The 27,132-nt window shown below is 43.8% G+C and overlaps 1 long non-coding RNA gene across 2 annotated transcripts; it reads right to left on the minus strand.

The window, feature by feature from the left end:
- Window positions 1-2,213: 2,213 nt before the first annotated feature.
- Window positions 2,214-23,155, minus strand: Gm36562. Of its 2 annotated transcripts, none has more exons than XR_003955199.1 (3): window positions 21,957-23,155; window positions 19,654-19,775; window positions 2,214-2,836 (listed from the first exon to the last, which is right to left on the minus strand). It is a non-coding gene; the product is annotated as a predicted gene, 36562 (long non-coding RNA). The 2 variants fall into 2 exon arrangements; XR_003955198.1 differs by having other exon boundaries at window positions 19,654-19,899.
- Between the last annotated feature and the right edge of the window lie 3,977 nt (window positions 23,156-27,132).

Raw genomic sequence — 27,132 nt, forward strand, 5'->3', positions numbered from 1 at the left:
GTGAGTATATGACTGATATCAGGGCTCTTTGTTATGGAGTGAAGCACATGCACTTTTGCTTAGAAACAAGAGGAATTGGTGGAGATCCAGGGCAAAGTGTAACACGTACTTGTGATACTGACGAAGCCTGGAGGTTCTCACAGGCCTACTACTATCTTCCTTCCAACAAACTAATCCAGCTCATAGGAGACATTTCTACAGCAAAAACATGTTCCAGGACTCCCAGTGGATGACTGAAATCATGAATAGCACCAGACTCTACACATGTTGTTCTTTTTTCCATTTTTATATATCAATGAAAAAAAATCAAACACCAAGATGATTCAATTATAATAATTACATTAAATATAAATGTCTTAAAAATCCCCAAAAGACACAGAGATTATTGAGATTGGACTTTAAGAAACAGTAAGACCCAATGATATCCTGCCTCAACAAACATAATCTGAATATATAGTCATGAGTAGGTTAAAATCAAAAGGTTGGGGAAATATATACTATGATTAGATAAGCCAAGAGAAAGCTACAGTGGACATGCAATATTAACTAAAGTGTATTACAAAGCAAAATTCAGCAGGATAAAAATAATTTCAGAATGATAACAGGTTCAATTCATCAAAAGGACATAAAATTTTTAAATGTTTAATCATCTAATAACACAGCTCCAAAATATACAAAAAACAGGATCTGGTAAGATAAATATATTTATGATTAAAACCGATTAAAAGAAAAAAACCAAATGATTAAGAGAAAAAAATGTTCTGGGGATAAGGGGACTGTAGATTTAAACACAAGGGCCAAGCAGTTGACATAATTGCTATTTATAGATGACTTTGCAATGATGGTGAGATCCACATTGTTTCCATAGATGCCAAACATTTAGCATGCTAGACCACATGCTGACACACAAAACAACTCAGGGAAGTTTAGGAATCAGACAGTGCACTTAAAGCATAACAGAACTGTTAGGATGCTACAGTCGGCTACGTCTGGCTAGTCCTCCAATACGCAGAAAGTAAATGTGGGAGCTACAGGCCCTGAGCTATGAAACTAAAGTTGTGACCCATAAGAAAACAGTGATGTTTGACTTCCTTATAAATAAGAATGTCTACTCTTTAAAAGACAGTTTTTGAGAGAATTAAATAACCAAATACTGGGGAAATATTTGCAAACCATGTGTCAAATAAATGACTTAAATCTATAATGTATAAACCCTATGGATTAGGATGACATCCCAGGGACAAGAGTATTTGCTGTGAATCAAGAGGTGAGTTCAAGTCCTCAGCTGATAAAAAGCTGCGCCATACCACAGCTCGCAATCCCAGCCCTGGAGGCCATCGACAGGTGGGTCTCAGGCGCTGGATGGCCAGCCTGCCTGCCCAAAGCAGTGAGCTCCAGGTTCACTGAAAGACCTTGTCTCAGGAAAGCAAGGTGCTGAGCCAGCAAGATGGCACAGCTGGTACACGCACTTGTCACCAAGTCTAACAACCTGATTTTGATCCCCAGAGCCCAAATGGTAGGAGAGAAATGACTTTTGCAGGATGTCCTCTGACCTCCTCCATGTGTATGCACCTACACACTCATGTACGTATGCGTTTGCATACGTGAGCGAGCACACACACACACAAACACAGAGATATAGATGGCTAGATAAATAGATAAATAAATGTTAAATGAACAAAGACCTTAACATTATCAGTCATTGAGGGATTACAGTTCAAATCACAATGAGGTATCATTTCACACCTATTTAAATGGCTCAAAATTTAAGAGTGGCAATGGAGAGATGCTCAGAGGTTAGGAGCACTGGCTGCTGCTCTTCCAAAGGGCCAGGGTCAGTTTCCAGCACCACAAGGAGGCTTACAGCCATCTATAACTTAACTTACAGGGGATCCAATACTCTATTCTAGTTCTTGTAGACGCCAGGCACACACATGGCACACCAACATACATGCAGGCAAAACACTCATACACAGAAAATAAAATAATAATAATAAAACGGGTTTTATAAAAAGAAGAGAAAAAAGGAAAGAGGGAAGGAAGGAAAGAAAGAAAGAAAGAAAGAAAGAAAGAAAGAAAGAAAGAAAGAAAGAAAGAAAGAAAGAAAGGAAGAAAGAAAATGTCAACTTTCAGGGAGAACAGAGCTGCTGAAATTCTTGTGTTTCTATGGAGGATTTAAAATGGCACAGTCACATTAGAAAACAGTCTTGACATTTATGGCAAAGTTAATAAAACGTTTATTATATGCCCCATCAATCCCAATTTACTTAAGAGAAATGGATGCACAGTTTATGTAAACATTTTACATGAGTTCTTGTAAAAGCTTTAATTTATTATAACTAAACCCCCGAGACATTTTAAATACCCCTGTAAATGTTTGAGTGGCTCAGTCCCAAACAAGCATAATTCAGAAAAACTAAAACAAAAAATCAGAACTATTTTTTAAGAGGAAAAGAAAATGGGCAGGCAGCCTAGAAACTTTTTCAAGCTTGATCTGCAAGACTATTACCCAAACATGTGTGCAGTTCTGTTGTTCTGGGTCCCAAGTCAACAGTTGGGACTAGCCTGGCTATGTAGAGAGATGCTGTCGCAAAAACCAAAACAAACAAATAAGAAATGAATTGTCTTCTCTAAGAGACCAGAGTGACATGTGAAGTATAAACTATGCCCTTGACTGCAGTGGTCCAAGAACAGATTACTGATGTTTTTCTAAGAGTCTTTGCAGATGGAAGGTCAAACAGAGATGGACAGATGCTGGTATGCCCGACTGAAGAAAGTTCCGTGCAAAAACCTTAAGTGGTGCTTGCCTGTACCAGGATCCAGCTTCAGTCCAAAGCTAGAGAAGGAAGAAGAAGAGGAAGAGGAGGAGGGGAAGTTATTACACGTCCATGTCTTCTCAAAATTCCTGTTGAAAATTCAGTGTGCTGGATTAACAGATAGAGTTTATGTAGATTCTGAGACAGGATAGAAAAACAGGGAAAGATTAAGGGCACCAGAGACAGACAGACCCAGAGACAGACAGAGAGACAGAGACAGACAGAAAACACATAGAGATAACCTGACCCTCTGGAGTGGTTTATGTCACTTGCTGACAGAGTCAAGAATTTTGACAGTTGACTGCAGTTGGCCTGTGCAAAAACAAAACAAAACAAAACAAAACGAACCTACACTATACTTCACTTCTAAAAATATTACAAATGTGACTCTTAGAACAGCTAATGGCTAATGTCTAAGACCGAAACAACAAAAACCATACAAAGGGTCACAGCCATCTGTTTTCCTCTGGGAGAGTCTCCAGCTTCCCTGAGGAAGCTCGCTGTGCACGGATAAACGCAGTCCGGGCTGCAGCTAGGGCTCCTTCTCTTTTCTGCCTCCTGTCCCTTTAAGCTGCCTCAGAGACCTAACACTTTCTGTCAGAAATTGAGTATGCAAACACTTCTTAAAGTCTTAGTTGTAGATCTTAGTTGTTGATATAGCCTCAAATGCATCTCACTGCTACTAAAATGCCTGCTTCAGTAAAGAAATATGTGTACCTACCAACGACTTTCAATTCTGTCTTCGATGTAGATTGTTGTCCTCAAGTGCCACTTCAAGGGCACCAAAACCATGCGTACAACTGTAGCTAAGGCACTTGTGTACTCTCTTCTCCAATGGCTACCCTGGGTCTCTTTCAGTGCATCTTCTCCTTTTGATTGATTAAGACTTATCTGAAATACTTTTCTTTAATTCAAGCCAATATCCTGGGTGCTTGTTAAGTCCTGAGGGGGAATTCCTCAGGCAGGAGGGCTGGCAACTTCAACTTGCATCCCTGCATCCCTAGCATAAGGTGACAGTTTCTTCCTCAAGGGTAGGATTAGTGTCCATATACCCAAGGCTCAGGAACACTAAGTATATCCTTTCGTGATGTGAGAATATGGCAGGAAGTCACTGTCTATAAATAATCAAACACACCTCAACAGAAACCAAAGACGTATCTTTTGATATTTCTCTCTTTTTAAGATTTTTAAATTGATTCTTTGTGAATTTTACATCATGCATCTGATTCCCACTCATCTCTCCATCCCTCCATATCTACCCTTACACCTCCCTCCCCAAAGAAAACAAAAAAAAAAAGAAATAATGAAACAAACAATAAAACATCTCACCCCCTGCCCTTGCAACTTCTCCCACAAGGAAACAAAACAAACAAACAAAAAACAGAACACACACACAAAATTCTCACCACAGAAGCTGCCCCTTCACACACTCCAGCAGGTCATAGATGCTGTAGTTGTTGGATGGGCCAACTCAAAGCCCTGGATCTGGGCCTGGATAGTGGCTGAGTTGGTCAGTCAGCCGGGTGTTTCACACCCACACCCCAGGGCCAGATCTCCAGCATTGACCCAGCTAGCTCACCCAAGTGCCATAGGTAGGGTCAGGGCCAGCTCTACTGTGCTGCCCAGGGGAGATGTGTGCCCCCTCTCCTGAGTGCTACATCTGGTGAGAGATGGGACCAGCTCTTCCACTCTCATGACCTTGGCAGAGGGATTCTTATCTGTACTCCCACCACCACAAGGCAGATGAGGGGAGGGCTAGATCTTTGGTGTTCATGCACTCAGGGCTGGCTCATGCCTTTGCCACCAGGGCCAGCTCTACTGTACTGCCTAGGCAAGGGGCAGGGCCAGCTCAATACAGTACCTGGAAATCAACATGAACTTAGGTGGCAGCTTGAACCAGGGATAACTGCATGGTCCTTAGTGGTAACACAGCCTCAGATATCAATACAGACCCTAGGTGCAATAGGACCATGGACCCAAACACAGCAGCTAAGATGGTGTTGAATTTGCTTTGTGTCGTCTGTTTTATGGGGAAGGGGACAGTTTAAGAAACATTTGTTTTATAGCCAGGTATGTATGATTGCTTAAGTTGTGTTTCAACTTACTGTGTTTATCTGTAAAGCAGAAATGTCTCTAGCCTGCAAGCCCCATTTGCCCAAAGACATAACTTCCTGGAATGCTAGGAGCTGTTTGTTGCAGGATTTTTGATCACAGTGAGAACTCCAAGATGTGTGATTTACTGAAAAGCCCTGTTTCTAGTTGTGATGTGGTTCAGTCCTTAACACACACCTTTAATCCCTCTGGCTGGAGTATAGACATGTCCTTGGTACACACCTTTCATCCCCAACATCGAAGGTAAAGTTAGTTTGTAGAAGGAAGCACCCAGGTTTGAAAGTGATGTTTAATTGAGTGGCAGACAAAGTGACGAATCAAGAGAAAGATTTGAGAGAACGGGATACGCCCAACTCTCAGAAGCACAGAGGAAAGAGAGGTAACATAGGAGGGAGCAGTGCAGAGGGAGAGGAGAAGGAGGAGTTTTACAGACAGGGTGCAGAGAGAGAACAAGCTAGACACAGGCGAAGACAGAATGCGCCAGAGAATGAGAAGGAACCAGAAGATTAGAACTTATTGCCAGAGTTAGTATAAGGCCAAGCAGAGCAATTCAGGAGAGGCTGAGAGAGAGAAGGCAGATTGAATCAGTCAGCTTGGAGAGGCGTTTGAGCCAGAACAGCTGAGTTGAACCAGCCCACCTAGAGTTTAGTAAGAAGTAGAAAGGGTGAGCTTTCAGTAACAAGTCTCAGGGGCTGAAAATCTTTTAGGCCTAGATTAAATTGTACAGAGGCTAGACGCTTCCAGGACTAGGCCTGGGTTAACAGACAGAGGCAGTAAAGCCCTGGAGATGTCAATTAGAACAAAGATAGGTTAGGTAAACAGATTAGGTAATCTATGCAGAACCAATCAGGGGTCCGACTCTAAGTAATGGAGACAGGAAGACAGAACACCAAATGGGGTGGAGATGCCAGAGGTTCATCCTACTCCAGGTCCCTGTGGACCCAGGTGCAAAAGCAGCTCCCTTTTTGAGGCAAGGTCTGTACTGTACTGCTAGGCTGTCCTTGAGCTCTCAGGCTAAACCATCCTCCTGCCTCAGCCTTCCTGACCTTTTAAATGAATCAGAACATACTGAGTCCAGGATGTCAGTCAACTGCTACCTTTTTGGTTGCTTTGTTAAAAGAAATTAGAAATTAATGACTTCCCACTGAAAGAACCTAGTGGGGAAACCCCCACTCAACTCCCGATTTGGCGTGCATCCAAGAATCACAAATAGAACACAATACCTTGATGTAACAACACGAGGTATTTTAATGGCGGAGCTCCGGGTCGAAACGTATCTCACACAGGAGACAGTGGATTCAACCACAAGGCTTGGAAGCTAGGGGTTTTTATAGAAAAGGAGTGGGGCTGGGGGAGGAATTGGCGCGGTTTCACATGATTGGTCCATTTAAACATTAGCAGCCTGTAACATTTAACTTAGGTCAGAGGGGTGGGAGATAGGGAGGCGATGGGCCTGCCCAGGCATGTCCTGGTCTGTTGTGCTATGTTCTCAGCCCCAGGTTTCAAAGCTCACAAACAACTCTTTGGGCTATTTGACATACATTACATGAATCACAGGTCTCAAGTTTTATTTCCTTTCACCACTAAGTAAGTTTGATTAGATACTTGCAGATATACTAAAAAGATATTCATTGTTTTAGATGTTCTGCATATTTCAAAGACTGCTCTTAGTTTCCTAGGGCAGTGCGCATGCCTGTGCGCGTGCGTGTAGGGGCTGGAGGGGTGGAAGTTGGAGAGGTGGGGGGGGTGCAGGCAACGCAGGGGGCCAGGGCAGAGGTGGCTGGCTGTTCCTTGCTGATCCATAGCCTATTACAGTTCTAAGCAGAGATTTGTGGTTTGACTACTTGTGAAAGGGAATTTCTAGTCTGAGTCAGAAAAAGAACCCCCCACCTCTGGACAGTATGCTTTGAGGTTCTGTATTGGGTAGCTAGATCAACCAGCAGACCAGAGGGTCATCCTTCTCCACATTTTTTAAAAACAGATTTATTGTTTTATTTATATGAATAGATTGTAGCTATCTTCAGACACACCAGAAGAGGGCATCCCATTACAGATGGTTGTGAGCCACCATGTGGTTGCAGGGAATTGAACTCAGGACTCTAAAGGAGTAGTCAGTGCTCTTAACCGCTGAGCTATCTCTTCAGTCCCCTTCTCCACATTTAAGATGTACAAGGAATAATGGAGAAGCCCTGTTCATTAAATGGATTTCACAGATTTTAAATCAGATTTACCTAATTGTGTAACTTGCAATTAAGTCAGATTAAAAAAAAAATGTGTGTGTTTCCTTGTTTGTCTGTATGTGCACAGTGTACATACAGGTACCCACAGAGGCCAGAAGAGGGCACTGCATTGGGTCCCCTGGAACTGGAGTTACAGATGGTTGTAAGCTGTCATGTGAGTCCTGGGAACTGAACCTGGGTCCTCTCTCCAAGAGCAGCAAGTGCTCTTAACCTCTCCAGGCCTAAGTCAGACATGTTAAATCCAGATTTTTTTCACTTGAGAGAGGGCTTTGCCAGGCTGAAAATATTTTGCTCTTTGGGGTCAGAGAATAAAAAGAATTGCCAGTATTTGTAACTGGTACTTGGAACACTTCCTATCCTGTTCCTTCCTAATGGATGCTGTGCATCTTTTCATGTGCTTAACTGGCATCCATGCCTGCTCTTTGATCAAGTGCTATGTTTGCAGACAGAGCACTCATGCACATACAATTTAAACAATCTGACTCATTAAAATTGAATTATTTATATTCTTTTATTGAACTTTAACTTTTTATACCATCACACTGGAAAAGCAAGATTCAGATCTAAATTGACTTCTCATGATGGTGATAGAGGACTTTAAGAAGAACATAAATAACTCCCTTAAAGAAATACAGGAGAACACAGGTAAACAGGTAGAAGCACTTAAAGAGGAAACACAAAAATCCCCTAAAGAATTACAGGAAAACACAATCAAACCAGTACAGGAAATGAACAAAACCATCCAGGATCTAAAAATGGAATTAGAAACAATAAAGAAATCACAAAGGGAGACAACCTTGGACTTAGAAAACATAGGAAAGAAATTAGGAGCCATAGATGCAAGCATCACCAACCAAATACAAGAAATAGAAGAGAGAATCTCAGGTGCAGAAGATACTATAGAAAACATTGACACAACAGTCAAAGAAAATGCAAAAAGCAAAAAGTTCCTAACCCAAAATATCCAGGAAATCCAGGACACAATGAGAAGACCAAACCTAAGAACAACAGGTAAAGACAAGAGAGAAGATTCCCAATTTATAGGGCCTGTAAATATCTTCAACAAAATTATACAAGAAAACTTCCCTAACCTAAAGAAAGAGATGCCCAAGAACATACAAGAAGCCTACAGAACTCCAAATAGAATGGACTAGAAAATAAATTCCTCCCATCATATAATCATCAAAACACCAAATGCACTAAACAAAGAAAGAATATTAAAAGCAGTAAGAGGAAAAGGTCAAGTAACATATAGAGGCAGACCTATCAGAATTACACCAGACTTCTCACCAGAAACTATGAAAGCTAGAAGATCCTGAGCAGATGTCATACAGACCCTAAGAGAACACAAATGCCAGCCTAGACTACTATAACCAGCAAAACTCTCAATTACCATAGAGATATTCCATGACAAAACCAAATTTATACAATATATTTCCATAAATCCAGCCCTGCAAAGGATAATAGATGGAAAACACTAACACAAGGAGGGAAACTACACCCTGGAAAAGTAATCTTTCAACAAACCCAAAAGAAGATAGATAGCCACATAAACATACTTCCATCTCTAACAACAAAATAACAGGAGGTGACAATCACTTTTCCTTAATATCTCTTAACATCAATGGACTCAATTCCCCCCAAAAGACATAGACTAACAGACTAACATACATAAACAGGACCCAGCATTTTGCTGCATACAGGAGACCCACCTCAGTGACAAAGACAGACACTACCTCAGAGTAAAAGGTTGGAAAACAATTTTCCAAGCAAATGGTCCCAAGAAACACACTAATATCAAATAAAAATCAACTCTCAACCAAAGTTATCAATAAAAGATAAGGAAGGACACTTCATATTGGTCAAAGGGAAAATCTACTAAGATGAACTCTCAATTCTGAACATGTATGCTCCAAATGCAAGGACACCCACATTCATAAAACAAAAACAAACAAAAAAAAACTTTACTAAAGCTCAAAGCACACATTGCACCCCACACAGTAATAGTGGGAGACTTCAACACCCCACCCTCAGCAATGGACAGATCATGGAAACAGAAACTAAACCGAAACACAGTGAAAGTAACAGAAGTTATGAACCAAATGGATCTAACAGATATTTATAGAACATTTCATCCTAAAGCAAAAGACCATACCTTCTTCTCAGCACCTCATGGTACCTTCTCCAAAACTGACCATATAATTAGCCACAAAACAGGCCTCAACAGATAAAAGAAGATTGAAATAATCTCATGCACTCTATCAGATAACCACAGACTAAGGCTGGTCTTAAATTCCAACAAAAACAAGGGAAATCACACACACACATGGAAGCTAAACAGCACTCTACTCAATGATAACTTGGTCAAGGAAGAAATAAAGAAATTAAAGGCTTTTCAGAATTTAATTAAAATGAAGACACATCGTACCAAAACTTATGGGGCACAATGAAAGCAGTGGTAGGAGGAAAACTTATAGCTCTAAGTGCCTCCAAAAAGAAACTGAAGAGAGCTTACACTAGCAGCTTGACAGCACATATGAAAGCTCTAAAACAAAAAGAAGCAAATACACCCAAGAGGAGTAGACAGCAGGAAATAATCAAACCAAATAGAAAGAAAAATAACTATAGAAAGAATCAACCAAACCAGGAGCTGGTTCCTTGAGAAAATCAACAAGATAGATAAACCGTTAGCCAGACTAAGTAGAGGGCACAGAGACAGTATCCAAATTAACAAAATCAGAACTGAAAAGGAAGACATAACAGCAAAGTATATCTTAAAAAAATAACTATTCTTTTGTTGAATATCAACAGTTGAAAATGTTAAAATCATGTTCTATTGATAATTTTTCTCACTGTGCTCGAAATTAGCATTTTCTTAATGTTTAACTTCAAAGAGTTTTTGGTACTTTGAAATTTTAAAAATATACTTACTGATAGAAAGGAAGGAAGAGAGAGAGAAAGAGAGTGAGGAAGAAAGGAAGGAAGGAAGGAAGGAAGGAAGGAAGGAAGGAAGGAAGGAAGGAAGGAAGGAAAGTGACAGGGAAGGAATCTATAGAGTCCTGGCTATAGTAGTTAGGAAAAGCAGAGAAAAGAGACAGAAAAGCCCTTGAAGAGGACCAGTGCACAGTGCACATATTGCAAGGAGAGAGGCCACTGGGCCCAAGAGTGCCCTAACAAATGGAAGCTGGAGGTGGGAAATTCCAGGTCTTGGGAAAACAGCAAAGGCATTAGCCCTGGGGGAAGACAGTGTCTAGGGAGGATGGGGTTCAGATCCCCTCCCCAGGGTAACTCAGAGTGGAGGGGAAACCCACTCAATTCTTGATGGACACAGGGGCCCAACACTCAGTCCTCCTCCAAGCTGATGGGCCAGTCTCCAGCAAAAAACCTGAGTCCAAGAAGCTACTGGTACCAAGATGTATATAACCAAAGAACAGTGGACATTAGGATGGGCCAGGTATCCCACTTATTTACTGTCCCTACCCTCTGTTGGGGCAAGACTTACTCTCCAAGGTGGGGGCCCAGATACATTTCCTGCTCGATGGGCCACAACTAACTGGCCCAAAAGGAGAGCCTATGGGTGGAGGAAAGACCTCCCTGATTGACCCCTGTGGGGCGCCAAGGCGACCTGCTTTACAGATGGGAGCAGTTTTCTCCATGCTGGTCAGAGATGAGTGGGTGCTGCCATGGTGGACGGCACAAAGGTCATCTGGGTGGAACTTCTACCCCTGGCATGTCAGCGCAGAAATCAGAGCTAATTGCCTTTATTAAAGCCTTGGAACTTGGGGCTGGCAAGAAGATTAACATCAACATGGATAGCAGGTATGGCTTTGCCACAGCCCACAACCATGGGGCTATATACCAAGAGAGAGGCCCGAGGCAATTACCAGGCTTGAGAAGTGGCTATGCAGGAGCCTATCCAGATTATGGGCCTGCAAGAGACACCCACTGGGAAATGGGACTGGACTAAAGAATGGCCTCACTTAGAATATACTGGAAAAGAAAGGACTCAGATTGCTACTCACCCTACCAACTACTACCTAGAGAAGGAAGGGCAATGGTGCACACAAGAAGGAAAATTATACCCCCTAGAAAGCAAGCAAAAGACTTACTAGGCCAAATGCACAGATGGACTCAGTTAGGAGATAAGGAGCTCATCCAAGCAGTCAAGGGATCTAAAGTCTATGTAATGGACCTCAGGTTTTAGGCTAGAGAGAACAGTGTACGGTATGCCAGCAAGTGAATGCTTATGTGGCCAAGGGTAAACAGGGCAGAAGACCTAGGGGAGAGAGGCCTGGAGTATACTGGGAAGTCAATTTTACAGAAGTTAAGCCAGGAAAATATGGTTACAAATACCTTCTAGTGTTTGTAGATACTTTCTATGGATGGGTTGAGGCTTTCCCCACCAAGCAGGAAACAGCTACCATGGTAGCCAAGAAGATATGAGAGGAAATTTTCCAGAGATTCAGAGTGTCCAAGGTAACTGGATCAGACAATGGTTCTGTTTTTGTCTCTAAGGTAAGTCAGGGATTGGCAGAGACATTGGGGACTAATTGGAAGCACCGTTGTGCATACTGTCCCCAGAACTCATGGCAGGTAGAGAAAATAAATAGAACCTTAAGAGAGACTTTGACTAAATTGACCTTGAAGACTGGCACTGACTGAGTGGTGTTCCTTTTCCTGGCCCTGTTCCGAGCCCGGAATACCCCCTACCATTTTAACCTGACCCCTTTTGAGATCCTGTATGGGACTCCCACTCCCTTGACCCCCACTCTTGATTCCCTCAGAGTGACTTTGCAGACTGACGAGAATCTTATGGCTTGATTGCAAGCTTTCCAGATCACCCATCAGAAATTGTGGCCTAAACTTAGTGCCCTGTATAACACAGGTACTCCAAGTTGGAGATTGGGTATATGTTAAGGGACATCATGCTGAAAACTTGGAAGCAAAGTGGAGAGGGCTGTTCCTGGTGTTGTTGACCACCCAGACCTCCATTAAAGTGGATGGAGTAACTTCCTGGGTTCATGTCAGACCAGCACCTGTGCCTGATGCCAACTGGATAGCAGCCAAACACCCAAGCAACCCCCTTCTGCAAGGCCAAAGAAACCTTGAGATGGCCATGGTGTATCTTCCAGTGCTGAGTCTCAGCAGCCCCCACAACCCTACTGGGGTGACTTGGCAGGTTCTCTCAGCCACTAGGGATGTGACTTGGTCCACAACAGAGGAACACCCACATTGTATCTGGTGGCTGGACCTTGTCTTTGATCTCTGTGATTTAGCAGTGGGCCTTGACCCCTGGGGTGTCCACTGGGAGGGATTGCCCAAATGTGGGGGATGTGGGATATGTAAATCTGAACTGTGTCTCAGAATTGGCCTTGGAGGGTGGGGCTTAGAGTGAGGATACTCAAATTTGAGAAGTTTCTTGCAAGAAACCCCCATATATGTGTGACCTCGAGATGGGAGAAGCTAGCAGCAGGCCCATTAGTGCTAGGGGGCCAACCACTTTTTCTGTGCTACCTAGAGGTGTGAAGCATTGGGCCAAGGTGAAAGAAGGACTAGCCAAGTGGAAGAGAGAAAGAAAGAAAACCCAAGGTTGGTTTGAATCCTGGTTTAACAATTCTCCTTGGGTTACCACCCTGATCTCCTCCCTATTAGGCTTCTTAGTCATCTTGATTTTACTTCTGACTTTTGGCCCCTACATTTGCAACTGCTTGGCCACTTTTGTTAAGGAATGCATAGGTACAGTCCAGCTACTGATCTTAAAGCAGAGATACAAAGAACTAGATACAGAAGACCAGGAGTATAAGAAATCAGAATACCAGCAATAGCTTCGGGATTGAAACATGCACAAGAAAAAAGGGGGTGGGGGGGGATAAAGAGGTCAGCTCAGGACCTTTGGAAAATTCCACCAGGCACCCCTCCCCCTGGAAGAGAGAGGTCATGAAGCATGTAGGCACCCCTCCCCTCCAGAAGGGAGGGGGGACCAACCATTGGTCACCTGCAGAGACCAATCAATTTAAAAGTCACACTGTTCTGCCAATCATATTGTGCCTAGTTGCTGGTGCTCCATTCTGCCCCCTGGAAACTGTATAAAAACTTGCTGAATGGGCTGCCTGAGGTTATTGCCTCTCCTTCAGGTGCAGGATGACCCCAGTGCACAGGAACAATAAATACCTCTTGCTTTAGCATCGATCCCCAGATCCATGTGGCTCACTCAGGGGGTCCTCGGTAGCTAAACCTCACCAGAGACTTACACTAACTTTAAATTTTTAAATAAGTGAAGTATATTCTGGAAATAAATACTTTGTTTGATTTACAATCATTTCCTGCCAACTATAGCTTTTCTTTGCATTGATTCTTATTCTTATCATTTTAAATTATGCATAGGGGTGTGTGTCTACATGTGGATGTGTGCTTATGTGTGGGGGCACTGGAATGTGGCCACCAGCTGTGCTATTGACAATCATAGGCCACCTGGCATGGGTTCTAGGAATTAAACTCATGTCTCTGAACAGCAGCAAGCACTTTTAACTGCTTCACCATTTCTTTACTTTCCCCTCTTCTTGCTTTCTTTCATTTTTAAAAAATGGTATCTTTGGCAGATTTTTTTTCATTTTGATGAAATCTAATATTTTTCCTGGTCCATTTATACTTTCAGTATCACATCTAAGAGTTCTATCCTGATTCATGGTCACAAGGATTTTCTTCTAAAAGCATTATAGTTTTATGTGTCACATTTCAATTACAGCCAGCTTGAGTTTTTTTGTTTGGGAAGGTGGTGTTTCTCTGTCTGGGTTAGGAGTCTAACGCAGGCCTCCAGCAGGCCAGACAAGCACTGTGACACTGGGACCCACTATAAATCAGTTTTATATGTGATGTGAGGTTTAGGATGTAGTTGACCTTTTGTATAAGGATGTCACAATCAACACCACTTGATGAAAAAAGATCTTTGTAAAGTTTCTCTGATACAGAAATTCAAATATTAGCTACTGTACTGTGTAGATCTTCTCTTATATGTCTCGCTAATGGGTCTTTCTCTTTTACTACATTATGTAGATCACTATATTTTATAGGAAGTCTCACAATTGGATATGATTCCTCCAACATTCTTCCTTTTAAAAGTTATGTTCTTTTAGGAAAACCACCTTACTATTATATGGTTTGGTGTATCTCCCCTCTTATGTTGCTGTCTTATATATTACACCCACATACACTGAAAACCTCATCATGGCCTGGGGATGGAGCCTGGTGCAGGTCACTTTTCCAGCATGTGTGAGGACCTGAGTTCAATTCCCAGCACTGTGAAATAAAATATTAGGTACTTGTGATAAGCTGTCTTTGTCATCAAGTTGATTGGATAAGAATCACATCTGGAATGTGTCTACAATGGTACCTTCCAGAAAGGTTTGACCAAAGAGGGAAAAACACATCCTGATTGTGAACAGCACCATTGCCAGACGAATCCAAGAGGACAGGGTGGCAACATCCCCATCTCTGCTTCCTGAGTGCAGGCATCCAGGTGACCAGACACCTCATGTCCCTTCTATGCCCTGGCGGACTGCATGCTCACATTGTGAGACAAGATATGCCCGTCACATGTTGCTTGTATTGGGTATTTGACCACACAGTGAGGAACAGAGCTGTTACAAGACTTCCAGTCTCTGCTGTCAGTGACCAAGCGTTCGGTTGCAGAGGAAAGGTACCTGTTCTTTCTTTCCTAACGTTCTAAGTTCCCTTCGGCTACTCTTTCTCTCTTAAGCAATAACCACAGATAAGGTCTTCCAGTAACAGTTTCTTCATTTTCCTTTTACCTTCAGTCTGAAGAATATTTCAGTAGTTACAGAATTCCGTCTGGGTAATTATTTCCTTTTCAGCATTTGAAAAGTATTGTTCCACTTTCTTCCGGTTGTCATGGTTTCTCATGAGAATCTATAATCACTGAAATTTTATTCTGCTTCATGAATATGTTGCTTTTTGTTCTGGTTACTTTCAGAACTTCTTCTGTGTCTCTGTCTTTCATCACTTTGATTATTAGGTGTCTGGGGGTAAAGTCCTTTGTATTTATTCCTGTTTTGGGTATTTTAAGCTTTCTAAATTGAGAAGGTTTTAGAAAAAAAATTTTTTTTGAGGCAAGGTCTCTCTATGTAGCCCTGTCTATCCCAGAACTCACTATGCAAACCAGACTGGCCTCAAACTCAGAGATCCACTTGCCTCTACTTCCCCAGTGCTATGATTAAAGGTGTGCCACCATACCCAGCTAAACCTAGTTCATCTCATGGATTTTCTATTTTCCTTCTGTTTCATTCACTCTAACTTTCTATGAGAATCTTCAGTATTTGGCTATCCTTGGCATTGTTACACATATTTTTCTACCAGAGATTTTTCTGTTTTTTCATATTCTGAATAACTGCCTTGATCCTAGACATTTTGAATGTTATTCTATGGATCTTCAAGTCTTACTTAAATCCTACTAATGATGTTGGTATTTTAGCTTTAGCAGACAATAGATCCAGCTGGATTCAGGCTCTAAGTTCTAAGTGGCCTTCTGCGAGCTGAGCTTCCATGTCAGCTCAATTTTCAAAGCCTTGCTATGCTATTCAGCTCCTTCCCACGTGTTCACCGCCAAGTGTCCAGTGTGGGCTTTGAACACCAATTTTTTCCAGAGAAGAGCTCTCAAAGACTGTGCACACTGACAAGGGTTGGCGCAACTCTGTGCATTCCAAAGGTAGAGCTGCTACATAAACAACTTTCAAGATTGCCTTCTCGAGCTGCTAACATCCCAATATTTACCTTTGTGACTCCTCTTTTCTTATCCCGCAGTAAGGGAAAGCCAGTGATTCCTTTACCCCACTCTACCACTTCCCACAATGCATTAGGACCAAGCAGCAGGAGGCACCATAGGGGCTCACCTGACCCTTGACCTCAGCTCCTCGAAATAGAAACTTCTTTATGACTGCCATTGCCAAAATGATGAAAGATTTTTGAACCAGAATTATTACAGGACTTCTACTGAAGTCTCTCTGCCCATGCCCGTGTGTAGGTTGAGGTTTCAGATGGAATTAAATTTAGTCCGGAAAAAAAAAATTCAAAAAGCCACCACTGGTGCTGTGGTTCTGTGAGCCCAGGCTTGCCCTCGAATCCAGCTGTGCTGGTTCTTCTCTGCAGATTCCAGCTTCAGTGAGCAGGGGCATTCGCTGGGAGGTGCTTAATGCATTCTACTCAGAGCTGAGAGCTCGCTTGATGATCCTGTTTCTGCCCTGCAAAGGCATAGATAGTTTCTGGGTCTGTTGAAGGTGGGTCCCAAAGGTTGGCAATGGTTCTTGATGTGAGGGAGTCCCAGAATCCAGGAGGACCCGGTGCACAAGTGTCCCTTCCCCTGGAGAGGTAAATCTTGAATTTTTTTTTGAGTTTTGTTTTGTAAGAGAAACATTGTGTTGGTGCTCACCTGATCTTACCACAACTGTAATAAAATATTGAAGGATTTTATAATTGCAGATTGATTTTTGTGGTTTTAGAACTACACAAGGAACATGATTGTGTAAGGATACAATGCTCTTCTTAATTAAATAAAATGCAAACCTTTTACAATAAAGAGCCAGGTGTAGTGGCACACGCTTTTAAAACCAGAACTCAGAAGGCAGAGGCAGGTGGATCTCTAGGCCAGCCTGGTCTACATAGTGAGTTCCAGGATAGCCAAGGCTATGCAGAGAAACATTGTCTCAAAAGAAGAAGAGGAGGAGGAGGCAGAGGAGGAGGAGGAGGACGAGGAGGAGGAGGAGGAGGAGGAGGAGGAGGAGGCAGAGGAGGAGGAGGAGGACGAGGAGGAGGCAGAGGAGGAGGAGGAGGAGGAGGAGGAGAAGGAGGAGGAGGACAAGGGATGGAGGGAGGGAGGGAGGGAGGGAGGGAGAGAGAGAGAAGACAGGGGCAGCAAACAAAGGTTGCCTAGATTTTGTGTCCAGATATTATTTTTATGGCAGTTACTTGCCACCTCTGGCCTCAGCTCGTGTCGTGGGGAGACAACTGCTCTTTATCACTGTGGTTCTTATATGCACTGCAGACTCTTGTTAGGCTCGCCCGTGTCTGACTGAGATGACAGAATATCCAGGTGAGATCCCAGTAAATAACAAATGAGGGGGCTGGAGAGATTGCCCTGCAGTCAAGAGCACTGGATGTTCTTGTAGAGGACCCAGGTTCAGTTCCTGGCATCCACATGGTGGCTCACATATGCTCATAACTCTAGTTCCAGGGACTCTAACGCCTTCTTCTGACTTCTGAGGGCACCAGGCATGCATGTGGTGCACATATATGCACTGAGACAAAACACTCATACACAAAAAATAAAAATGCATTAAAAAATAACAAATGAGAAAAAAAAAACGGAAAGCGATAGTCCTTGTGGGACTGGAGGTTTCAGGGTAGGATGGTATTCAAGGGGGCTTCCCCTTGTCTGAGGAGAAGGGGAGGGGTAATGGGGGAGGGATTTTTAAGGGTGGGACTGGGAGGAAAAGAAGGAGGGGGCTGCAACTGAGATGTAAAGTGAATAAATTAATGGATTTTAAAAAAAAAACAGAAAGCAAACTGAATGAACAACTTTGCCGTATATGTCAAAGAGGCATTTAAGATTGTACAGGGTTCTTTGCCGCTTGGGGAATCCTTGGGTTTGTCTTCATATTCTTTTGGCTTCCATAAGGTGGAGCCACCGGAGCACAGCTCTGAGGTTTGAAGGAGGTTCCCCTAAGGCTCCCTATTTGAACACTTGGTCCCAAGGCGGTGGTGCTTTCGGGGGAGCTATGGAGCCTTTCCAAGGTTCCTAACAGGAGGAAGTACCTCACTGAGAGCTTACTTTGAGCCCAATTCCACTTCTGCCTGTTCCCGCCCCATCTTTCTTTCTCCTCCCTTCCCCTACATGTGGATGAAGATGCGATGAGCCAGCTTCCTGCTTCTGCCCCCATGCCTTCCCCACTATGATGGAGTCTATCCTCTGGAACCACAGGCTGAAAACTCTCTTCCCCAGGTTCCTTTGTTTCCTTGTTTGTTTGGTTTTTGAGACAGGGTTTCTCTGTGTAGTCCTGGCTGCCCTAGAACTTTCTCTGTAGACCAGGCTAGGCTGGCCTCAAACTTGGAGATCTGCCTGTCTCTGCCTCCCGAGTGCTGGGATTACTGGCATATGCCACAACCCAGCTCCCTAAGGTCCTTTTTGTCAGGATATTTTATCCCAGCAACAGAATAGTAACTAATATAGAAGTAATTACATGAAGTAAGCCCATATAATTCCTCGAGTCTGTAAGGTTTCTATGTTGAAGACCTCTAGGTCCTAGACAGTTAATACAAAATTACTTCTTGCTCAGATCCTATCTCTGGCCAATAGAAATTTGCCTTCAACAATGAGTCAGTATTATTATTTAACTGAAAATATTCTTCATCATCCTAATCATGCATGAATCATCCAGGTCCTTCCTAAGCACTTAATCCAGCTATACAACACCGAAATAAAAGAAGGTGTCCACACTGAACCCTCAAAGGCTGCATGAAAGAGGGGCAGGATTATGAGTGACAGGAAAAGTGTTAGGACAGAATGTGCCCAGGGAGACGCGGTGGCTGGGTCTGTTTAGTTGAACCACAAGCAAGAATTGATACCTAAGGGGTTAAGATAGTAGAGCTCAGATTTTTTAAAAATTATTTATTTATATATTTATTTATTTTATGTATGTGAGTACACTGTAGCTGTGCAGATGGTTGTGAGCCTTCATGTGGTTGTTGGAAATTGAATTTTTAGGACCTCTGCTCACTCTGGTTGGCCCCGCTCGCTCCAGTCAACTCTGCTTACTCAGTCCCTGCTTGCTCCGGTCCAAAGACTTATTTATTTTTATACATAAGTACACTGTAGCTGACTTCAGACACACCAGAAAAGGTTGTCAGATCTCATTACGGGAGGTTATGAGCCACCATGTGGTTGCTGGGATTTGAACTCAGAACCTCTGTAAGAGCAGTCAGTACTCTTACCAGCTGAGCCATCTTGCCAGCCCCCAGAGCTCAGATTTTAACATATGTATGAGATTGTCAAATTGTCTCCTGTCCTTTTAGCCTGTCAGTTATTCCTAATTACCCCCGCCTTCCATCTGCTTCTCTTTACAATTAAATGGAGACATCTCAGAAGCTTTCCTTTATGATTCACAAACAACTTTATCGCCATTACTGAGCTCCCCGGGGGAAGCTCAGTATTTCAGATGAAGGAAAAATCCTTTTCTCTATGGGGAGGGCAGGACTCTGCCTTAAAACATCTGTGCACCTCTCTAGGCCTTGTGCTCAGTTTCTTTCTGTAGGTCAAACTTGCAAGGCTCAAGGCTCATGATGGCCTCTTTCATCCTATTATTATCAGTACTGTCACATAGTATGGTGGTGCACACCTTTACTCCAGGGACACCGAGTCAGAGGATCTCTATGAGTTTGAGGCCAGTCTGACCTACACAAGTTCCAGGACACCTCACCTTGTCTACTCACCCACCACATGGGCGTCTGGAGCTCATGGAAGCCAGAAAGGGGTGTCAGATCCCGTAGCATTAGATTTACAGACAGCAGTGACGGGTTCTGGGAACTGAACCTGGATCTTCTGGAAGAACAGGAAGTGCTTGTTACTGTTGAACCATCTCTCCTGTCCCAGTATGTGATCACATTCTTGTGTTAACAGTGGTCCCTGTCTCCACCAAGTGTTTCTAGATTCTTGGCATCATATTCTAGGAATTGAAATAAGCACACATGGACTGAAAAGTAGCCAGGAAGCTGTTCAAAATCAAGATGCTAGAATAGATGGGAAATCTGCTAATAAAAGTGGCAGCAGCCCATATGAACGAGAGAACACTCGGGGTACCACGTTCACACCCAGGACATCTTTTATGGGATTTAAAGAGCAAAGTAACTATTTACCACAAGCCATAATTGGATAGTTCTCTTTTTGATTGACATATTTGAATTATATAACCTTTTCTTCTATTGCACACGACTCTTCCCACAATGCATCTGATTTTTAAATCTTATGCACATCCAAACATGCATAGGCATAAGATGGTAAATAGGAGCTTCTCCCTGTTCACTCAGAGGACACAGCCTGCCCTGTTGTACATGCATCAAAACTAGCTCAGCCTGCATTGGTCCTCCTACCCTTGTTCCTAAGTATAACTGAAGTACATATAAATAGAAACTGTCTATGTGTGATGGCTGTTAAAGGGAAAAGAAATTAGTCCATTGTTTGGAGAGAAGTTTGTGCAGGCAACTTGATGCAGGTGGGGAGGGTCTCGGTTGCTAGCATGTTGCTAGGTGCTCAGATGTGTGCATGATACATGCAGGTGTGAGTCCTAGGCTGCTGTGATGGTTTGTATATGCTTGGCCCAGGGAGTGGCACTATTAGAAGGTGTGGTCCTGTTGGAGTAGGTGTGTCACTGTGGGTGTGGGCTATAAGACCCTCATCCTAGCTGCCTGGAAGTCAGTATTCTGCTAGCAGCCTTCAAATGAAGATGTAGAACCCTCAGAGCTCCTTCTGAACCATGCCTGTCTGGATGCTGCCATGTTCTTGCCTTGGTGATAATGGATGAACCTCTGAACCTGTAAGCCAGCCCCAGTTAAATGTTGTCTTTTATAAGACTTGCATTGGTCATGGTGTCTGTTCACAGCAGTAAAACCCTAACTAAGACAGCTGCTGAGCATGTTAATAGAAGACGGGTCTGTGTATCCCCCAAGCCAAGTAGAGTCTCCGTTTGCTAAACTATTTCCTATGCTTCCCTACCTCACTTTGTGTGTGTGTGTGTGTGTGTGTGTGTGTGTGTATGTGTGTGTGTGTGTGAGAGAGAGAGAGAGAGAGAGAGAGAGAGAGAGAGAACATGCTCATGTATATAAATGCAGAGGTCAGTATCAGCTGTCTTCCTTATTTTTTGTGACAAGGTCTCTCACTGAACTTGGAGCTTGCTGATTCAGCTAGACTATCTGTCCCCACTTCCCAACACCACACCTTACACAGCTGCTGAGAATGGAACTCAGGCCCTCAGTCACACCAAGCTCTTTACCAACTGAGCCTTCTCCCCATAGTCTTAGTTTATAGGTTAGTAGAGTGTGCCAATACACTACAAGAATTTTTTCAAGAGGTGGGGAAGCTATTGGGTTAAATACAGAAGTTGATATAAGTAGCTATTGCGGGGACTAAAGATGGCATTGGCTCCTTTGTTTATCAGCACATGTTCATTGTACAAAGCCATGCGTCTCAATGACATTTTTTGTTCAAGTTTGTTGTCCATATCCATTCCCTATTACCCCCCTGTGTGTCACTCTTACCCCTTCCTGATAGTTTCTTTCCTCTTGCAAAGTAGTTTTGCCTATATTTTCATGCCATATAGGCATGTGCGAGCTCCACTTATGAAAGGAAACCTTTAATGATTGTCTTTCTGGGTCTGGCTCATGCCACTTGGTATGAACTCCAGTTCCATTCATTTCCCTGCAGATGGTAGTGTTTCAGTCTCCCTCATGGCTGAATAAAGCCTCATTGTACATATACATACAGCACATCTTATCTTGTCCTCTTTAATGGCTGTATAGGATGAGCCCATTGGTTGTTGTGAGCAGTGCTGTTGTGTAACTAACTGGAAAGGAGCAGGTCTGAAGGTCACTGAGGGTGGAACCCGAATCCTGACCAGCTTTAAGCCCCTCCTCTGTGTCCCTGGTAACACTAAAATTTTAAGGAAGCAGGAAGAATCCCATTTTATGTGGGAATTTGAGATTTTTTTTTAAATTACATTTTATTTACCTACTGGGAGTACAGGAGCACACACACCAGCAGTGTACCAGTAAAAGCCAGACGACAATCTGTGGGAACGTGAAAGGCAGCCTGTGTTCTGGTTGAGCCAAGCTTACCACGGAGGCTCAGTAGAAAACTCTACAAGGGATGGAACAGTGAGTCATGTTCTCAGACGTAGGTGCTGACACCATGGAGCCCCCAACTCCATAATCCTGTGACTATCAGTCACGCAGACAATGTCACAAGCTCCTGGCATTCTGGCTAGACTCCACCCCACAGTTACCTGACTATAGCCAGGCATGCTCCTCCCCGCAACTACCCTGCAAATGCGAGATAGCCCATCCCACTATAAAAGGGGCTGCTTGGCCCCTCCTCTCTCTCTTAAGCTCACACCTCACTTATTCTCATCTCTAGTTCTCCTTCTCTTCCTCCCTTCCCCCTTCTCTCCACGTGGCCATGGCCGGCCTCTCTTTTTCTACCTTCTCTTTCTCTCTGCCTTTCTACAATAAAGCTCTAAAACCATGAACCGTCTCTGCTCATCAAGACCCACTGTGCTTGAATGATGGACTAGGCCTTCCCGTAAAGAGCTGCATCTAATCTCCCGATAGCCGACACCACTAGACCAAGGACTCTCGCCAGAGTGGAAACCACCCAGAGCTCTTTCTTCCCCTTTCCCCTTCTCCCTTCAGCCCTGGGGCTGACTGAGCCGCCCTTGGGGTCTCCACCCATTCTCAGCTCTTCCTCCGTTGTCCAGCAATGTCCTGCGATGGCCAAGACCTAGAACCTGTCATCCCTGGACTCCGTGAAGCCCAGGGACCCGGACTGCTCCCTCTCCATCCCCCGAGGACTGGGGTTCCGTGGCTTCCCACAATCTGATGCTCACCCTAGGGGCGTGGAGAGTGCACAGTAGTCCCTGAGTCCATCCACCCAGAGCCCCAGAGCTCGGGGGTTCTCTCCCAGCCCCTTTATTTCCCCACTCCCACTGCCTGACAACAGTCTGCAGAGGTGGCTTCTCTCCCCTGCCATGTGGGTTCCAGAGATCAAACTTAGGCCATCAGGCTTGGAGGCAAAGACGCTTTACCTGATGAAAATACCCCATGAAAGGAAGGACGGTAGCGGGAATGCTTCCTCCTGGGAGAGCATGACTTTTCATATGTTTGTTTAATTTTTTTTTTTTTTTGAGACAGAGTCTCTATATATAGCCCTGGTTTTCCTGGAACTCTCTATGTAGCCCAGGCTAGCTTCAAACTCACAGAGATCTACCTGCCCCTGCATCCTGAGTACTAGGATTTAAGGAATACACCCAGCTCATTTTATGTGGGAAGACCCGCAAAAAAATTATCAAATAGAAAGTAGGGGGAGCACCCCAAACTGAAAGACACTGGACAGAGAAACAGACAGCAATAATGTAGATAATGATTTGACCACAGACTCGGTAGGAAAATGTAGTAAAAGGCGCCTGGGTACTTCAGTTACATTGTCCATAGAGTTAGAAAACAAAGGAGTGTGCTACTGAGAATAGAGGGCCGGATGGGCCAGCTTATACTTAAACAAATATCACTGATACCTGACAGATCCAAGATGAGTGACAGTGGATATATCCAGGGGTCTGAGTCAGCACAAAATGGTGGACACTAGCTCACCCAAGAATCCCAAAGTAAATGGTGATATAATTTGTTATCAAACTACTTGTGATGATTTGAATGCTTGGCCCAGGGAGTGGCACTATTAGGAGGTGTGGCCTTGTTGGAGTAGGATTGACCTTGTTGGAAGAAGTGTGCACTGTGGGGGTGGGAAATGAGACCCTCATTCTAACCCCATGGGAGTAAGTCTTCTCCTAGCAACCCTCGGATGAAGATGTAGAACTCTCAGCTCCTCCTGCACCATGCCTGCCTGGATGCTGCCATGTTCTCACCTTGATGATAATGGACTGAACCTCTGAACCTGTAAGCCAGCCCCAGTTAATTGTTTTCTTTATAAGAATTGCCTTGGTCATGGTGTCTGTTCACATCAGTAAAACCCTAACTAAGGCACAACTTTGGGCCGAGCACCACTTTTATATGAATATGGCATTGAGATCAAGAGCATTTGCCTGTACCTTCACCAGCCTGCTTGTGTGTCCATCTGTAGGGCTGTGTGTCCCTCTGTAGGCCTGCCTGCCTACGTCTACGTACCTTGGTTGTGGTCTACATGTGTCTTTGCCTTCAAAGACATGTGCCTAGTGGCCTGTGACAGCCATCACCTGGGTAAATAAAGGCTGCCATGCCTGTCTACAGCTCCTTGCATCTTCTTTAGCCTTTTGCCCTCCCGTGACTCACATCCTTTCGTGGATTTGGAACTTGAACCTCACAAAGAGCTTAATGGTTATTAAAGCTATAGAAAGCTATATTTAAGAAGTAAAAAGATCTGGGCCTGGTGACTCATGTCTTTAATCCCAGCACTTGGTAGGCAGAGGCAGGTGAATTTCTGAGTTCGAGGCCAGCCTGGTCTACAGAGTGAGTTCCAGGACAGCCAGGGCTACACAGAGAAACCCTGTCTCGAAAAAAACAAAATAAAGAGGAAAAAAAAGAAGAAGAAGGTAAAAGGAGAGCAGATTTGGTTTCATTTGATTTCAACACTCAGGAGACAGAGGCAGGTGGGTCTTTGAGACATCAAGGACAGCTTAGCCAGTATGAGGCTAAGCAGATATACATGTGAGATGTTGTCTCAAAAGAAAAAAAAAGAGGAGAAATTACCCAAGGAGCTAAAGGGAACTGCAACCCTATAGGTGGAACAACAATATGAACTAACCAGTACCCGGGAGCTCTCGTCTTTAGCTGCATATGTATCAAAAGATGGCCTAGTCGGCCATCACTGCAAAGAGAGGCCCATTGGACTTGCAAACTTTATATGCCCCAGTACAGGGGAACACCAGGGCCAAAAAGGGGGAGTGGGTGGGTAGGGGATTGGGGGGGTGGGTATGGGGGACCTTTGGGATAGCATTGAAAATGTAAACGAGGAAAATACCTAATTACAAAATTGTAAAAAAAAAAAAAAAAGAAAAGAAAAGAAAAGAAAAGAAAAGAAAGAGGAGGGGGAGGAGGGGGGAAGAGGGGGGAAGAGGAGGAGGTGGGAGGGAGAGGGGACTGGAAATAAAAAAGTAGAAATGAGAGAGAAACCATGAGATGAGGACAAGAGAGAGAACTCAAGAAAGAAACAGGTGCAAAGGAAGAGACCAATCATAACTGACAAAACCAGCTCCAAAACAAAACAATCAAGAATTGAACATAGCTGCCATTACCCCACAACATAAACACCCATGTTTTCCTGCCATTTAGGATTTAGCCTATGTATTGAGAGCAAAGCCACAGTCCCTCCAAGACAACCTTGAAATGCACTGACTTGGCATTGTTCAGACAGAGAACGCGGCTTCTTTTCCAGCCTCAGACAATGTCATCTTTGGCTGAGTTCTTGCCTAGATACATCTCCGGCTGAAATGCGGTTTCCCAATTTCCCTTTTACATTCCAGACCTTGACTCAAGCTTGTGAGTCTTTTTTAAAGGCTATCAGTGGTTCCTAAAATTGAGGAACCTATTAACAAGGTCCCTTGGGCTAGTTTTCAGACAGTCCTTGACCGGTCTGAGAGGTATTCATTAGTTTCTTTGTCTTGCTTACAGATTCAGTTTCCTGGTGATAGGAGTTCATATCATAGTCTATGGTTACTAGAAATCTTCATACATGATGTCTGGAAGTGACCCGGGTCTTTAGAGAAGTTCGTGTTGGGCTGTGTTGCTTCCTGATGCCCCTTTCTGCACATATCCTTTTTGCTCCAAGGGGGACACTGGCTACAAAGCCTCTCTCTCTCTCCTCCTCTTCCTCTTCTCTCTTTCCTCCTCAGCTCTCTTTATTCTATATCTTAGGCCTGCAGGACTTTATACACACTCTTTAGTGAGACAGCTTTCTTTTGTCAGAAATCTTGTAAGAGTAGTTAGGAATAATATATGGTAAACATTTCACAGGACAACCTCGAAACCGTGTATCATCTCAGGGGAACACAGAAGTCATGAGGACAGCTGAGAACCCACACAGGACATGGCTCCTTCCAGACACTTAAGCCTCAGCCTTGTAGCAAGCCCCCAAACCATTTAAGGAGATGACCAGCAATTTCTCTTCTCTGTTTATATATGGAAGTGCTCGTTTGACTTGCAAAAAAGAAGACAAAAATGTCATTTTATGATTATGATGTTATAACAGAAATGTAGGAGTGTGAAACTTATAATGTTATAGACAAATTTAGTATGAAATGCAAATATCACAGTAGAGCAGGCTGGGTGTCTCAATCTCAGCCTAAGCTGGGACAGGATCCCTGCCTTCCTAGTTCAGCTCACTAAAGAGCCCAGTGCTCAGGAGGAAAGTGGTAAGAGGGTGATAATTCCAGGGGACCTGGGGTGATTTTCACCTCATAAATCTTTCTTAACTCCTCTCGGGAGTTAATATTTACAGTAGTGACTTGTCCCTGTACTATTAACAGTTGCTACTTGGGATAATACAGACTGCTACTTAAAGTGACCGAGATAGCTTGAAAACACATGACAACCTCCATACCTGATCCTTCAAAGGACCCCAGCACCATGAGAAAAGCATACATTGCTTTTCTCATTTCTTTACTTCATTGGTTTTCCACAATTATTGACTACAATTGGTCCTGCACTAGATATTGGTGACCAAACAGTAGTAGATGAAGAGACTTCAAAATTCTTAGAGCCTACATCTTGTAGTAGAGACAGAAATTAAGTTAATAGTTAATTATACACACACACACACACACACACACACACACACACACACACACACACACACACACACACACATATTTCGTTATTCAAGACAGGGTTTCTCTGTGTAGCCCTGGCTGTCCTGGAACTCACTCTGTAGTGGTCTAACCTCCAACTCAGAGGTCCACCTGCCTCTGCCTCTCTGCCTCTGCCTCTGCCTCTGCCTCTGCCTCTGCCTCTGCCTCTGCCTCTGCCTCTGCCTCTGCCTCTGCCTCTGCCTCTGCCTCTGCCTCTGCCTCTGCCTCCTCTGCCTCTGCCTCCTCTGCCTCTGCCTCCTCTGCCTCTGCCTCCTCTGCCTCTGCCTCCTCTGCCTCTGCCTCCTCTGCCTCTGCCGCCTCTGCCTCTGCCGCCTCTGCCTCTGCCGCCTCGCC

Source organism: Mus musculus, chromosome 4 (assembly GCF_000001635.26).
Source record: "Mus musculus strain C57BL/6J chromosome 4, GRCm38.p6 C57BL/6J".
Lineage (NCBI taxonomy): Eukaryota > Metazoa > Chordata > Mammalia > Rodentia > Muridae > Mus > Mus musculus.